Here is a 16,636-nt window from a genome sequence, read left to right as displayed (position 1 = left end):
AAGTATTAATGAAAAACGATTATTTAGATTCAGTGTTTGCACATGGAATCTGTATCAAATTTGACTTTAGTTTTTGACTCTTTAGTCAAAGAAGATAATGATCACTTAGTGCCTTTATACCTGTGATTTTTCTCCACAATGACACTTTCCTACCAATGTCATCAGCAGGAGGCTAAAAATGCAGTTTAACACATACTCTGTGATAGTGCATTTGAACAGCCTTTGTTGAGAGGGACTATTACACTTCCACTGGGCACTATGTACATCTCCATTACATAATTAAGCATCAATTAAAATGCTATTAAAATAAAATGTTATCCTGTTGTCTTTTCAATGATGTTAACTTGGCACTTCATCTGCCTAATGTCATCAGTTAGCATACTAGACCCAGTCCCATTAAAGTTAATGTGCAACATGTTTTTACCATTTACACCATACATTAGCATGTCATAACATATGTGAAACATGAAACCTGGTCATAATGATGATGACAAACTCACAAAGGAATATGCAAAATATAAAGAAAATATGTGAACTAACTCCTATCTGAAGATTGTGTTGGCTTTCAGTTATATGTATGATGATTTAAAACATCTTCAAAGAACAAGATACACAATGCTGAATGTGGAATGAAGTTTTTAAAATTTTTAGAAGTCTGTGCAGAGATATGACAACAGATGAATATATTTGCTGTCTAACTTTGTCCTAGAGTCCTCAAGTACACCTCTAAAACACAATGCCCAACATTTTGTGACAGTCCTTCATGATAATTCATCATAAAGACTCTTTCATCACAATTGAAAGCAAAAGCTACAAGTGGCTTCCATGTGTGTTTCAGAATGTGCAATACACATTCTAGCTAATGGTAAATGTCAGGGCAGCCTACATGCTTCCACTGAGTCATTTAGGTTGGAAGAGACCTCCAAGATCACCTGGTCCAACCTCTGACCTAACACTAACCAGTCCTCCACTAAACTGTATCACTAAGCTCTATATCTAAACACCTTTTAAATATCTTCAGGGATGGTGACTCAATCACTTCCCTGGACAGCCTGTTCTAATGCCTAACCCTTTCAGTAAAGATGTTTTTCTAACATACAACTCAACCACTATCACTCTCCCTTCAGAGGAATGGGAGGAAAAAATATGATGGAAAGAAAAAGGCTCATGGGTTGAGATAAGGATAATTTAAGGGAAATGAAAGAGGAAAGGAAAAACAAACAAACAAACAAAGCAAAGGCTATACGGAAGCAAAGAGAGAGAAAACCACAATTATACTCTAATTCCCATCAACAAGAAATGTTTGGACATGTCCTGGGAAGCAGAGCCTCAAAACACACAGTGGTTCTTTGGGATGACAGATATTTTCATAAAAAGAGTCCCTTTTCCCACCTTTTCTTGCTGAGTTTGATGTCATATGGAGTGGAATATCCCCTTGGAGGTTTAGGTCAGCTGCCCTGATGATGTCCTCTCCCCACCTCTTGCCCATCTCAAGCCTCCTGACTTTGGGGTGTTTGGAGAGAGACTTGATGAGTTGATTTTAGAATAATAGAATCATAGAATCATTAGGGTTGGTAAAGACCTTCAAGGTCATCTGCTCCAACCATCACTGTACTACCAATGTCACTCACCAAACCATGTATATAAGCAGTGTATACAACCTTTCTTTGAACACCCCCATGGACAGTGACGCCACCACATCACTGGGCAAACCTTTCTAATGCCTGACTACTCTTTCTGAGAAGAAATGTCTTCTAATATCCAACCTAAACCTCCCATGGTGCAACTTGAGGCCATCCCTTCTAGTCCTATCACTAGTTTCTGAGAGACGAGGCTAACCCCCAGCACCCCATCACTTCCTTTAAGGTAGTCGTAGAGAGCAATAAGGTCTCCCCTGAGCATCCTCTTATCCAGACTAAACGACTAAACAACCTCAGTTCCCTCAGCCACTCCTCATAGGACTTGTGTTCCAAGCCCTTCACCAGCTTCATAGCCCTTCTCTGGACACGTTCCAGGGCATCAATGTACTTCTTGTACTGAGGAACTGAAAGATGAACACAGTATTCTAGATGTGGCCTCACCAGGGCAGAGTACAGGAGAACAATCACCTCCCTCGTCCTTCTGGCTACACTATGCCTGATACAAACCAGGATGTCATTGTCCTTCTTGGCCACCTGGGCACACTGCCGGCTTATGTTCAGGTGAGCATCAACCAACACTCCCAGATCCTCTTCTTCTGTACAGCTTTCCAGCCACTCTGTCCCAAGCCTGTAGAGCTGCATGGGGTTGTTTTGACCAAAGTGCAGGACCCAGAACTTAGCCACGTTGAACCTCATCCCATTGCCCACTGCCCATTGATGCAACCTGTCCATGTCCCTCTGCAGGGCCTTCCCACCCTCTGGCAGATCAACACTTCCCCCCAACTTGGTGTCATCTGCGAATTTGAAATGAGGGTGCACTCAATTCCTTCATCCAAATCATTATTAAAATATTAAAGAGGATGGGCCATGACACTGACCCCTGGAGAACACCATAGGTGATTGGTCGCCAGATGGATTTCACTCTGTTTACCACCACTCTCTGGGCCCAGCCGTCCAGCCAGTTTGTAACCCAGCCAAGAGTGTACCTGTCCAAGCCACGGGCTGCCAGCTTCTCCAGGAGAATTCTTTGGAAGACCATGTCAAAGGCCTTGATGAAGTCTAGGTAGAATATGTCAACAGGCTTTCCCTCATCCACCAGGTGGGTCACCCGGTCATAAAAGGAGATGAGGTTGGTCAGGCAGGATTTGCCTTTCATGAACCCATGTGAACTGGGCCTGATCCCCCCATTGTCCCACATACATTGCATGATTGCATTCGAAATGACCTGTTCCATCACTTTACCTGGCACCAAGGTCAGGCTGTTTGGAGAGAGACAGAACTGCTCAGCAACAAACAAAACATTGGTGTGATATCAGTGCTGTTCTAGGTACAAGTCCAGAGCACAGCACTATATGAGCTGTTGTGGGGTAAGTTAACTCTATCCCAGCCAGACTCAGTACAAAAAAGGCACAGGCAAGTTTAAAGTCACTGTGACTTCTATATATTTACTCGACACTTTGAAAAATAACTTGCTGTGTTACAGCAGGTCAAAAACAATTTTTATACATTTCTACAACAGCTATCATCAAAATACAGCTTTGTAGACTGAAGATTATCTTCTTCAAAAATTTGTATTTTCTCTATTGTAGTAAAGTGGTCATCCATTTAATGGATGTTTCAGCATACTCGTTAATGAAAAACCATGTGAAAAACATAATACAGACAGCTAGATAATGCTTAAATTTGAAACAGTAATATCTAAACCTTATATACAGTGATAATATTTATCTAGTTGAGACCCTGTGGTGGTTTTACCCAGGTAGGCAGCCAAGCTCCACGAGTGCCACTCCCTCACTTCCTCTCCTCAGAAGGAAAGGGGAAAAAAATAGGATGGAAACGACTCAGGGGTTGAGATAAGGAATGGGACATTGCTCAACAATTATCATGACAGGCAAAACAAACTCAGTGATGGAGATTCGTAAAATGTAATGCCTACTGCTAACAAGTTAGAGAAGTGAGAAACAAAGGAAAGAAACCAAAACCACCTTCCCACCATCCACCCTTTTCCACCTCCTCCCCCAATCTACCCCATATCCATGGGCTGCAGGGGGACAGCCTACTCCGCCAGGGGCCTCCCCACAGGCTGCAGGGGAGCACCTCGCCTCGCCTCGCCTCGCCTCCTCTCCCTTCCTCTCTGAAAACAGGATCTGAAAACAGGACCATCATGAGTTATTTGCCATAGAGCATTACCTAAGCAAATCTGTCAATATTTTGTTAAAAAAATTAGGCAAGGTATTATTGACAGCAACCTTGGAAGTAAGGATAGATAAAAGAAAGGTTGAAATCCTGACTCTGTCTTTTAAAGGTAAAGCTTTCAAGGAGGTTATTCCTGTTCAAAGGTTTTGCTTGCAGGGATAAGACTTTTCTTTACTAAATTTAGAAACTAGGAATTCAATATGACTGTGCAATCAATTAATATATGGGTTAATTTATCTCCCAGTGAAGCAGATGTATAAGTTTGCCTTGTATTACTCTCTAGACAAAACCAATGGCAAAGAATAATGTGATATGTAACTTTCACATAATGATGTTAGACAAATCCTACACTTATGTCTTCAATAAGGTGTATTTTCACCTAAGAGGTAAGTTATTTTAGAATCTGAAATCCACATTATTGCTATAAATCATACAATCTTTATCTTCAGCATATAAGATGTTAGAGATTTTGAATATTTGTACTAAACAGAAATAGAACTTGAACAGAAATATACATATACTGTCATAACTGAAATAGCCACTGGAAAATTACAAAAGACATTGAGGTTTTGTTCTGATCTGGTAAAACTCTCCCACAATTACTTTCCAGGACAGTAACTCTTGATCACTAACGCTCAATGTCTTTTAGATTTGTTAACATCATCAACGATATGCACCTCAAGATTCATTATAGTTCAATCAATGACTCTGCATTCTTCTGAAAAATGTTATGATGCAGTATGGATGGCTGATGGAACATTAATCTGCTTTTAAATTCTAACCTACAATCTCTCAAGTAAATAAAATCATTCTAGACTTCACTGGGGAAGAAGAGGTGGATTTTAGGATAACAAACACCAAAAAGATTAATAAAATAAAAAAATAAAAAATAATAATAAAAAAAAAAAAGATTTAATGGAGAAAAAAATCTGAGAAACAACTATATAAGAGACATTTCCACCTGGCACATCACAGTTAAAACAATCAGGAACTGCCTTCAACTTGCTGGCAAGAGGAGGAAAAAGAAGAGCTCCCAAATGCTTAGGTAATTATCATTATCTTTTTTAATACATAATCATCTGTAGTTTGTGCCAGGAACCATCCATCACCCAGCTGTGGCCAAGCACAGAAGTTATCACAGCCTAAAAGCTGTCTTACTATTGGCTGTGTGACAGCTGGTTGAAAGACAGGCTGCAAAAAAAAATTCAATCAAAGAATGAAACCTGAGTTTAACTCACAAAGCTTTCCTAAGCTGTTCTATAACTAGCCATTGTAAATCAATACATTTACATGCAGTAAAATGACATTTCATCATTTCATCTTAAGCTTACATGGCAAAAAAAGCCTTTTTTTTTTTTTTCTTTTTTTTTTTTGGGGGGGGGGGTTGCTGCAGGGGTGGCCTTTGTGAGAAGAGACCAGGAATAGCCCCATGTTAGATAAAAGCCAGTTCCATCCATCTCCAAAAGGGACTCACCGCTGGCCAAAGCTGAGCAACACAGATTTCACCTCTGTAATATAATGTATAAGAAACAGACAACGTGCTACATAAAAGCAGCTGGAAGAGAGGAGTAAGAAAATGTGAAACAGGTGCCTGAGCAAAAGTTCCTCTGCAGCTTGTGGAGAGGACCATAGTGGAGCAGGCTGTCTCCCTGTAGCCCATGGTGCACCATGTTGGAGAGGATCTCAAATCTGCTGTTCATAGAGGAGCCCACAGTAGAGCACATGTATCTGACCCAAAGGAGGCTGCAGCCCATGGAGGGCCCATGGAGGAGCAAGCTCCAGGCAGAAGCTGCACTTTTAAGATTTTATTATTGAAGAAGATCCAACCTTCCTGTACTCCTTTACATTTCAGAACCACCTCCCAAAGTATTCTGTCAGCCAGGTCTCCAAATAGGTTAAAGTCTTAATCTAAGGCAGAAGAATCCCATGTGTTAGGGCTCTAGACATAAGGGGAGTAAAATGGAGCTGGTAAATATCCAAGCATCACTTCCTCCAAGCTCAAGATTGGTGTATCCCTATGAGTCAGAAGGCAAGTGAAAGCAGCAGTTGACCTGTATGGATGAACAAGGCGGTCTTGGCAAAACTCAGAAGAAGAAAGCATACAGCATGTGGAAAAAGGGACAGGCCACTCAGGGGAATACAGAGACTTTGCTACAGTATGCAGGGATGTGATGAGGAAGACCAAGGCCCATTTGGAATAAAATCTGGAAAGGGATGTCAAGGACAACAAGATTGGCTCCTTCAAATATATCAGTAGCAAAAGGAAGACTAGGGAAAATGTGAAATGTGGGCCCGCTGTTGAATAGGTGGATGCATTGGTCATGAAGGATACAGAGAAGGCAGAATTATGGAATGCCTTCTATGCTTCAGTCTTCATTGCTAAGGCCACCTTTAGGAATCTCAGATTCTAGAGACAAAAGAGGAAGTCTAGGGAAAGGAAGACTTTCCCATGGATGAGGGGGATCAGGCTGGAGATCATTTAGGCAAACCTGACACCCACAAATCCATAGGCCCCAATGGGATGCACCCATGAGTACCAAGGGAGCTGGCAGATGTTATTGCTAGGCCACTCTCCATCATCTTTGGAAGGTCACAGAGAGCAGGAAAAGTGTCTGAGGATGGAAGAAAACCAGTGTCTCTCCAGACTTCAAAAAGGGCAAGAAGGAGGACCCTGGAAACTACAGACCAGTCAGCCTCAACTCCATCCCTGGAAATATGATGGAACAGCTTGTCCTGGATGTCATCTCCAAGCCTGTGGAGGATAAGAAAGTGATCAGGAGTAGTCAGTATGGATTCACCAACAAGAAATCATGCTTAATCACTTTGATAGCCTTATATGATGGGCTGACTGGCTGGGTAGATGAGGGGAGAGCAGTGGGATGTGGCCTACCTTGACTTCAGCAAGGTTGTCTCCCATAACTTCTTCATAGACAAACTCAGGAAGTGGGGGACAGTGAACAGTGAGGTGGACTGAGAATTGGCTGAATGTCATCTGCCTCATTAGCCTTCCACCTGATTCTTACCCATAAACACTCAACTCTGCCATTGCCATTGTTTCAGCTCTAGACACTCAAAATACTCCCTAACATACTGGGCTACCTCACCACATTTCTTTCCTAGCCTATCCCTTCTGAAGAGCTTGTAGCCATCCACTGTAGCACCTCAGTTGCGTAAGCCATCCCACCATGTTTCTGTGATGGCAACTATCAGCAGTTACCCTGCTGCACAGTGGCTTTCTAGCTTCTCCTGTTTGTCGCCCATGCCACGTGCATTGGTGTAGATGCACTTCAGCTGGGTAGCAATCCTGTCACCTTTTTAAGGGGAGAAGCCTTAATTCTCAGATCATTCTCAGGCACTTCTGTAATTTCTAGTCCATCAACATCCCCTGTGCCTTTGGTGCCACATGGCTCTCCATCTCCTACCTCTACTGAGATAGCAAAATGAAGAAGTTTGTTAGCACACCATCCCACAAGCACTGGCATACTGCTCCCAGGCTTATCACTAGAAAACCTGGTTTTACCCCTTCCCCCCCCCCCCCCCCCCCCCTTCAAATCTAGTTTAAAGCCCTTTCAATGAGCCCTGCTAACTCCTGAGCAAAGATATTTTCTCCCTTAGAGACAGGTAAACCCCAACCATTGCCATCAGACCTGGTGTCTTGTAAAATGACCCACAATGACATTTCATACTCATTTCTCATGGATGAGGGTGGATAGAGATGATACAATGGATGATACAAAATTATAAGATTAACAATTTGAAGCTATTTTATTGTCTTAACAATACTGATAAATCACTTATCTGTTTATGTAAACAGAATGCTGCAGTTATGCCATCACACTGATCATTTCTACTTTTCTTCTAGTATCACTTTGAGAATTTTGTTCAATTTTGACCACCTCCTCTCAGCAAAGTGTCGTTGAACTATCATTTCATTTAAAAGAAATTCAGTAACCCGAATCCTTTTCTAGTTTGGAACGACTTTGTTTGCATTTTTGTTTTTCTACTAATAAATGTTTTACCCTGATTTGCACTGAGCAGATGCTATTACTTAGTGATCGTATTGGGGTTACTTGACAAGGTTTTGGTAGTTTGGAGCTGCAGGGGTGGCCTCTGTGACGTGAGCCCAGAACATGCTCCAAAGGAACCCACCACTGAAAAAAAAAAAAAGCATTACCATAGCAGCTGGGACAGTGAAGAGTGAGAACCAGCCCTGCAGACACCAAGGTCAGTGCAGAAGGAGGGCAGGAGGTGCTCCAGATAACAAATCAGAAGTTCCCCTGAGGCCTGTGAAGAGGCCCCTGGTGGAGCAGGCTGTCCCCCTGCAGCCCATGGGTCCTACATAGAGCAGATCGCAGCCCGTGGAGGAGCCCCTGGTGGAGCAGGTGGATGTGGCCTGGAGGAGGCTGTGCCCCATGCAAAGCCCCTGCAGGAGCAGGCCCCGGGCCAGAGCTGCAGCGCGTGGAGAGGAGCCCACGCAGGAGCAGGGGGTCTGAGGGGAGCTGTCACCCATTGGGGACACATGCTGGAGCAGTCCATTCCTGACCTTGTGGTACAGACCCAACTGCAGCATAAAAATACACTAATTAAACATGCAGAGGTTATAAAAATAATTTAAACAAACAAACAAAAACACTATCACTCTGTTTTTTTGGTATGGTTATTTCTTTAAAAAAAAAAATAAAGCAAGGATAAAGTAATTTTTGAAGAAAGTAAAATTACAATAATACGAAAATTATGCGTATATATAAACTTAAAGATTATATGAGCTATCTACCTACTGCAATTAAGCATTATATATAATATTTTGAACAGATTAATGAAAAGTATGTTACTGATATTTTTGTGTAATAGATTAATGATGAATTGCAACATACAAGTTATAATGCATGATGATAATAACTGTTTCCAACTGTATGGATGATTGTGGTTATATTGTAATTAATTATAATAATCATGAGTACGATTAAATTATTAAAGTTAATAGTTTATGGATAATTAGGATAATTTCATTCCATGAGTTAGTTTTGTGTATATTTGCAATTACAGACAGAAACAAAGTCCTTTACATGTTCAAGGATTTCACCTTGAATCTTAATTACATGTCAGTGGTGTATTTTAAATCATTTGTATCAAGATGGAATTGGAGTGCTTCACTAAATAATTTGTAAGACCCTTTGATTCTCCTGTGAATTTTTATGACAGTATTGCATATGATATGGCTGACGATAGAATATAAGTACATCATATTTGAAGAAGCTCTCAGCTTTGAACTTCCTAATCAATTAAAAATAAAATTTAATGATATTTTAATAGAATCATTTTCCTATTATCACATCAATAAAAACACTTTAAAGTGAAATATATATTTTTAATAACAGAACTTTAAGTATTCAAATACAATTCAGTTTTAACAGCTCTTCTTATATATATAGATAGATAACAAATATGTGAAGTAATACTAATCAAATTTGAAAAGTATGCGGAATATACTAAACAACCCAACACATCATTTACCATCCAAAACCAAGACTCATCCTCACTTTCAACATCATTTTTCAATAATGAGATATCATAAGTGATACATAACACTGATAGTAAAGTTTTTAAATCATGCATGCTTAGTGTTCTAGTACATATTTCTGAAATACCCCGCAATATGCTGGTGGTTTATTCATTGCATAGTTTAGTTGCATTCCATGTGAAAAAAAAAATACATTTATCAATACGGAAGATGTGTTGGTCTTAATTCCAAATTTGATATGAGTCATATGGCATCATCAAGTACTTCCCCTCTTCTATCAGTTTTTGGGCATGTTCTCTCTTTGTAATGATTTTCAGGAGTAAACATCAGGAAAAATGACTATGTGTGTAGGATAGTGAATGCAAGCCTTCAGGCTTCTTTTTGTTGTTTTCCTTTCCCCTCTTTCTCTGCGTATGTACATTATAACTCAGAATCAGTCAGTTTTTGCGTTTCACTGAATCCTATGCGTAGGAGAAAAACACATATTCAGAAAATAATATTGACATAATACTTTTTGAACAAAATATTACAAAAAGAAAGCTGAATTCAGTTCATCTGGGCTGAAGAGCTTTTCATCTCTAATTTGCCGGTATTAATCCAAACAAGCTCAGCAATGCCTCATAGTCAATGCTGTCTGATGAATGCTTTGGTGCCCTATGAGAAATTAATGAATGGTCAATTTTAGTTGCTGTTAGGTAGGATTTCCTATTGCAGAAATATATACTAAATCATTGGCCTCCTTTGATGTAAAGAAGAGAAGCACTAGATACTAGAAAAGGTAATTGTTTGTGGCCCTCAATAACACTTCCAGGCAGAGTTTGCATCACCCTTGCAATTTTTTGCAAGGGTGTTGTTGGATACAGATAAAACACTTGCTGTGAGGACTTTTATGAATATTAATTATATATTCCTTTTAAAATGATATCAAAATAGACACATGGTTAATTTTATTGGATAACTGATTAATACACAGTTCTATATAGTTTATATATTAGAAGTTTATATATATATATTATATAGCACTTTATATATATATAAATTTATAGATATTTAATTAAAGTAGGCCTCACAGAGGTGCAAACAGATGGTTGCAAAGAACGTGCTTGCAAGGTTGGGTAGACAATGATACGATAATAGTCCTACTATACATATATATATAGAGAGAGAGAGAGTGGAATATAGTATATACATAGTATATATACTATACTGGTATAAATATTTATACCTATACATATGAACATACATAAGTATATGTATATGTATAAAGAGAATTAGGAAATCTATTTGTTAACTATGGAGTGACACAGTACCCTATATGACAGATTAAACAACTGATTAAGAATACAAGTAATTTTATACTATGATATAAAATGAGAGTCAAATATGAGATTTTGAAGGTAAGGAAGTCTGTTTATGTTTGGGGCAGTATCTTGCCATGTCCATAGGATAATAAGTAATGAATAACATCAGTTCTCCTGTGCTTTGTAATTTTTCCAGTAAAATAATATTAGGGAAAGTTTTATTTTTATTTGGACTAAGATACTGAGACTTAATAATATTTTTGAGAATTTAAATGGTATTAGGGGAAAAGTAAGCAATAATTTGGACAGGAATTTCATGTTCGTTCCAACTCCAGGCAAAACTGAAAGACTTTTAATGAATGATTCCTTGGAAGAGAAGCAAAGGAGATAACTGAGAAGAGGTATAGAATAGCAGCATAAAGGGAAGAAAAAAATAAGGTAGGGGAAAGGGAATAATTCTTTAAAGAAAATTAAAGAAGCTAAGAAACAAAATAAAAAAATGAGAAACATTTGCAAGTAGTTTTAAAAACAAAACGAGCAAACAAACATATGAAACGAACAAATAAAAAAAATTGTGTTAGCTTCCAGATGCCTATTATGCTACTCTTCCACTCCTCAACAGGACAGAGGGAGAATATATGAAGAAACTCCTTATAGGCTGAGATAAGGAAGGGGAGACTGCTCAGCAATTACTATCATTTTACAAATGTGGTTTGGGGAAGATAAGTTTACTTTTCTGCCATTAGTAACAGTGGAGAGTAGTGGGAACTAAAAGTAAACTAGAAACTCCTCTTTCTTTCCAAATTAAAAACAACCCTCTTCAATCTCTTTCCCACCCCCACAAACAGTACAGAGGAATGGGCATTGTGGCCAGTCCATAATGTTTTGTCTCTGTCCCTCCGTCGTACTCACACACCTCCCCTGCTCCAGCATGGGAACCATCCCATTGGATGCACTTATTTCCAAACTGATCCACCATGGGTTCCTCCACAGGCTTCAGCTCTGTACACATGGAGTACAGGGGGACAGCCTGCTCCACCATGGGCCACAGGGAAACTTCTGCTCCAGAGCCTGGAGCACATCCTCCCTTCCTTTCTGCACTGACCTTGGTGTCTGCAAAGTTGTTTCTCTCATATTTCCTTACTCCACTCTTCCATCTGCTTTCATGCAGAATTTTGTCCCTTTCTTAAATATTTTACTACCGATGTAAAATCTGCGTTGCTCAGCTTTGGCCATTGGTAAGTCCCTTTTGGAGCCAGCTGGAACTGTTTCTTATCTAACATGGAGCAGCTTCTGGACTCTTCTCACAGAGTGCACCCCTGCACCCCTCTATGTAAACCCAATCAAACAACGTCTAATTCAGTGTTTGAGAAATGTTTAAGACTTTAAGAGATACAACATCAAGATGTGAAAAAAATTTCTTCAGGTGATTCATACAAGTATTATTCATACTATTTCTGAATTTGGTTAAGTTCCCTGAATAATTCAGGTGGTGCAAAAATGAATTCATAACTCAGTGACACATTCTATCACCAACCCACTGGTCATTATACATGTTGAGGATATCCCAGACCCATCTTCAGCATCCCAGAAAGATTCTAACCTTAAAACTGTAATCTTCATTACTAAGCTTTCAGCCATTAGTGTGACCACAGACAGGAAAGTTGAAGCTCCACTTGTAACTCTGCTCCACTTTGTAACACAACAATAAGGTTAAGATATATTTAGAAGTTCTGCTAAAAGATCAGTTTTTACCTTCTGGTTAGAACATTCACCTAGGAGTTAAAGGATAATGAGCTCTAGACTTTAATTAATAATCAAATATTGAAATACAAAATAGAAGAAAAGCAGAAAAAAAAAATGCTCTAAAGACAAAAAATGTTTTCACCAAAAATAGTGTTATGATGTTAAAGTAGGTCTTACTTCACTCTTAGCACTCTTTCAAGTGCTAATTCAAAATATATTTTCTGCTCTTTTATTCTTGGAATTAATACTTAATTCTTACCCTTTCATTTCTATTGTTTTATTTTTTTTTTACAGTCTCCAGCTGGAAGGCAAATACTTTGATTCAATTCAAACAATAAAATTTAATCTTTTATATAAATACATCTATATATAAACAAACCAATTCTCTGTATACAGAAAGAAGCTTTTCTCATCAGAACAAAAAATATAGAAATGGTTGATTTTTTTCAGATTACACCAACTCTTATGTAATTTTTCTCAAGTGCAGCATTCAAAATAGAAATTAAGTTATTTTCCCTGACCTAATTATGACAAAATATTATTGTGGATAAGTTTCTTTAAGCTTTTTTTTTATTATTTTTATTTCAAATGATTAGTAGGAATCTGAATTCAATTCTTAATTTGGTCTAGTTTATATGGCCCTCGAAATGACCTGAAGAATTTATGTCAGAGAATTGGTACAAAGACTCACTGCAGGTCTAGTTATGTATTCTTATGTAGCAGTAGCTTGCAGCATCAGTTGGGCTGTTGCACAAGATTTTACTGCATTTCCAACTAGCTTAGTAAGATTTCTTTTTCTCCTGCTGTACCCATTGATACATAAATATATAGTAAAACAAAATTCAAGTCCTTATCTAGTATAACACAGCTTCATTATAAACAGGGTATGGTGATTTGCAAAAAAGTTGTCTTCTAGCACTTCATGCTACTCATGCAATAATACAAATTTCATACAGATGTGCAAATATTCCTGTTTAGAGGAAGAGTAATTAACAGCTCCCTAGTTAGCCATTCTAAAACACCAAGAATGTTACCAGCACCATTTTATGTCATTTAGGACTAGCCTGAATCCCTGTATTGCACTGTGTTGTGCTCATGAACTACATCCATATTATGCTACTTTAGGATTAAAGGAAGCCTCTGGTTAAATATTTTGTTTCATCTGCTACAATATATTAAAGGCTAGAAGTAGGTGGAATTTCTTTTTCCAGACTTTAATGTCTAGGACTTAATTAAGTTGCCATCCTGACAAGGTCCTCAGATTGGATGTAGCACCTGAAAGAGATGTTTTGAGGGCTGACATCTGAAAGTTACGTGTAGCACCTTCTGGCTTCACAGATGCCAACAGGCACCTGTTTAGGCACTTCTATCAAGTTACTAGGAGCAGATGTATATATATATATATGATCGAGTTGCCCTTAAGTTGGGTGAAAAAGGCATCATTCAACTGATTTGTTTTGTACAGCCATAGTAGGACAAGACAAATGACATCCTGCATGCACTCGTTTCTTTTCACTTGCTCTAGAAGAAAACTGTATGACTAGCTCAGCCCAGACTGTATATTACAGTCAGAAGTTAAGTGAAAGGAATATCACCCAGCACTATTTTGTGGTGTAGCTAGATTTTCTGAAAGATCTGTTGTACATAAACCAGCCTGCATAGCTTGACACTAAAAGCTTTTCCCTATTTTGGGGAGAAATGAAATGGTAGATGCTTAATAGAACATGGCATCATACTTTCTATTCCAAAACATCTAATTGAAAAAGAGAATTGGGTTGATCTTCTGAAGAACTCACACTAGCTTTTACATGCTAAATGTTACAGATTATATATATATATATATATTTTTGTATAAGACCACAAGATGACATGTGGTAGTCTCAGTAACACTTTGTTTTACATAATTTATATCATTGTTCAATGATCTTTGATGAATGACTTTAAACTAGTGTCCCTGACAAATAACAGAAAAACAAGAAATCCAAGTTTGATCAGTAGCAAAAGATTTTGAACATTCCCCCCCCCCATTTTTTTTTCAATAAAAATTGTATTTTGAGTTGTTGTTTGTTTCATTTGTTTCTTTGTTTTTCCTTAGTCCTCCCTGTTATATCTATTTTTGGCACTTATTTTTTAAGCTGGAGACAGATCATAGGAATAATCTTTATTTTATTTTTGATACTTCATAGATTTCTAGAATTTCCATATTCTAGTCTATAAACTAATAAGTATTTAAACATTTCAATGCAACAGATTGCCCCTCATGGATAACTTTTAAACAGTCTTTAAAGCAGTCTTTAAGGAAAAAGGGAAGAATAAGGAAGAGAAAGACAATTTATTTCCCTTTTAGTTTCCCTAAATTCTTCTTCCACTCTCTTGTGATACTCATGGATTTTTTTGTTCGGTTGTTTTGTTTTTAGATCCATGCATTCTTTTTTGAGGTTTTCATCCAAGGTTTTGGCGACATAATAAAATTGGTAGTTTAATCTTTTTCCCCATTGATTGTTCTGTCTTTGGTAACTATGGCAAGTTTTTCTAATCTTGTCATATTGAAATTCTTATAGCCTATTTCAAAAGATAAAGCATCAGTAAAAAACAAACAAACAAACAACAACAACAAAAAAAAAAACACAAATTAATTGTAGTTCCTGCAGATTTTAATGTATTTATTATAAAATATACTGTCAGGAAAATATTAAAAGTATCATTATCAAGAACATCAGAAACAGAATTTTGCACAGATGCAGTTCCATGCTATCCATAGTACAAAAAAGAGTTTCTGTCAGAAACGCAGAGAATTGTTTATAAGTGTAAATTCAAAAAGAGTGGAGGGAAAGAGAAGGAAAAGGAAAGGAGAGGGGAGGAGAGGAAAAAAAAAAAACAGAGAAAACCTTTTTTAGTTTTGCACATCCCTTGATTCTATTCCTTTCAAAGTGATAAACTTTTTCTTTTGCTCATAAGAATCTATATTAAAAAGATTAAAAAAAAATAAACTTTTAGAACTGAATACCAGTTTTAAAGCAAATAATAATAATAGTAATAATAAAAATCAGTGTTTCTTCATCAGTGAAAATCTTGTAAAATTTGTGTTCTCTAAGAAACATTTTGAAGAACACAAGAAGAGCTTTCCATAGCACTGTTATGGAAAGACTCCTTCTCAACAGGGCTTATTTACATATTGTCTTGACCCTGGACTGGTCAAGAATAAACCATTAAAAAAATATTAAAAAAATAAAATAAAAAATTGAGACTTTTTATCTTATTGCTTTTAGCTCTGTATAGTTTTAACAGGTATTAACTGACAACTTTTAACTACTGCTTAACTTTTTGTTGAACAATCAGATAAAAAAAAAAAAACACCTTGCAAAAAGGAGCACAATCTATCCGCATCACTGTTTGAACACTAATAGAATGTATTGATCTTAAGATGTGTTAAAAGTCTTATTTCTTGTTATCATGCTTTTAAATTCTAAGACCTCTTCAAAACTCAAGCTCAATTTCTCTGACAAAGTGCTCCCAAATAAATGAAAGGGACTCTTCAAAGTGCCTAGATGACCATTTCCACTGGAAGTAGTAATAAGCAATAATAAGTATGTTGCCTCTTTGTGTTCTCTACAGTTGGGACTCAGGACTCTGAAACTGTGTAGTCTCTGAGAAGATCCTGTTTCTCTCTCTCTCTCTCTCATCCTCTCTGATGCTGCAGAATTCACTCACTTCCTCCCATCACTCCTCCACTTGGTGACACAGCTCTTCAACATCACATCTGCTGCATGAAAGGACACCATCTTTTTCAACTTCTGGGAGAGAGACCACAGACACTCCCTATGACATCTGTCTGCGTTAAAAGTTCTGCATTAGCAGGGTTAGCCACTCCAAAATCTGCAGAGGAATATGCCCTGAGGCACATCACCACCATACCTGAGAAATGATTATGCTGGTTACAAACCAGGATCTTGCTACATTAATTGCTGCATGACCTACTACATCTATTAACTGTACTCTGTTCATTCTAGAAGCTGTACTCTAGGCCCGGCTTTTAAATAAGCCTCTCCATAGCACCAGCTATGTGGGTGCTTGACTGCCCTAATTTGTTGCAGCTGGAACAAATAGTGCAGACATCCTTGAGTCAAGGACACAACTGAGCTTGTTAGAGGCTAATAGAGCTTCTTAGGGTCCACATTTCTGTGCCTCTCATTGTCTTATCCTGGCAGTAGTAGTAGCAGGCAGTAGTAGGT

The 16,636-nt window shown here is 37.9% G+C and overlaps 1 long non-coding RNA gene across 1 annotated transcript; it reads right to left on the bottom strand.

Moving 5' to 3' along the window:
- Nucleotides 1-15,796: 15,796 nt before the first annotated feature.
- LOC110353582 (uncharacterized) lies at nt 15,797-16,401 on the bottom strand. Its single transcript, XR_002404278.3, has 2 exons — nt 16,320-16,401; nt 15,797-16,236 (listed from the first exon to the last, which is right to left on the bottom strand). It is a non-coding gene; the product is annotated as an uncharacterized lncRNA (long non-coding RNA).
- Between the last annotated feature and the right edge of the window lie 235 nt (nt 16,402-16,636).

The sequence above is a fragment of the Anas platyrhynchos genome, chromosome 1, assembly GCF_047663525.1.
Source record: "Anas platyrhynchos isolate ZD024472 breed Pekin duck chromosome 1, IASCAAS_PekinDuck_T2T, whole genome shotgun sequence".
NCBI lineage: Eukaryota > Metazoa > Chordata > Aves > Anseriformes > Anatidae > Anas > Anas platyrhynchos.
This window is presented reverse-complemented; position numbering and strand designations above follow the sequence as displayed.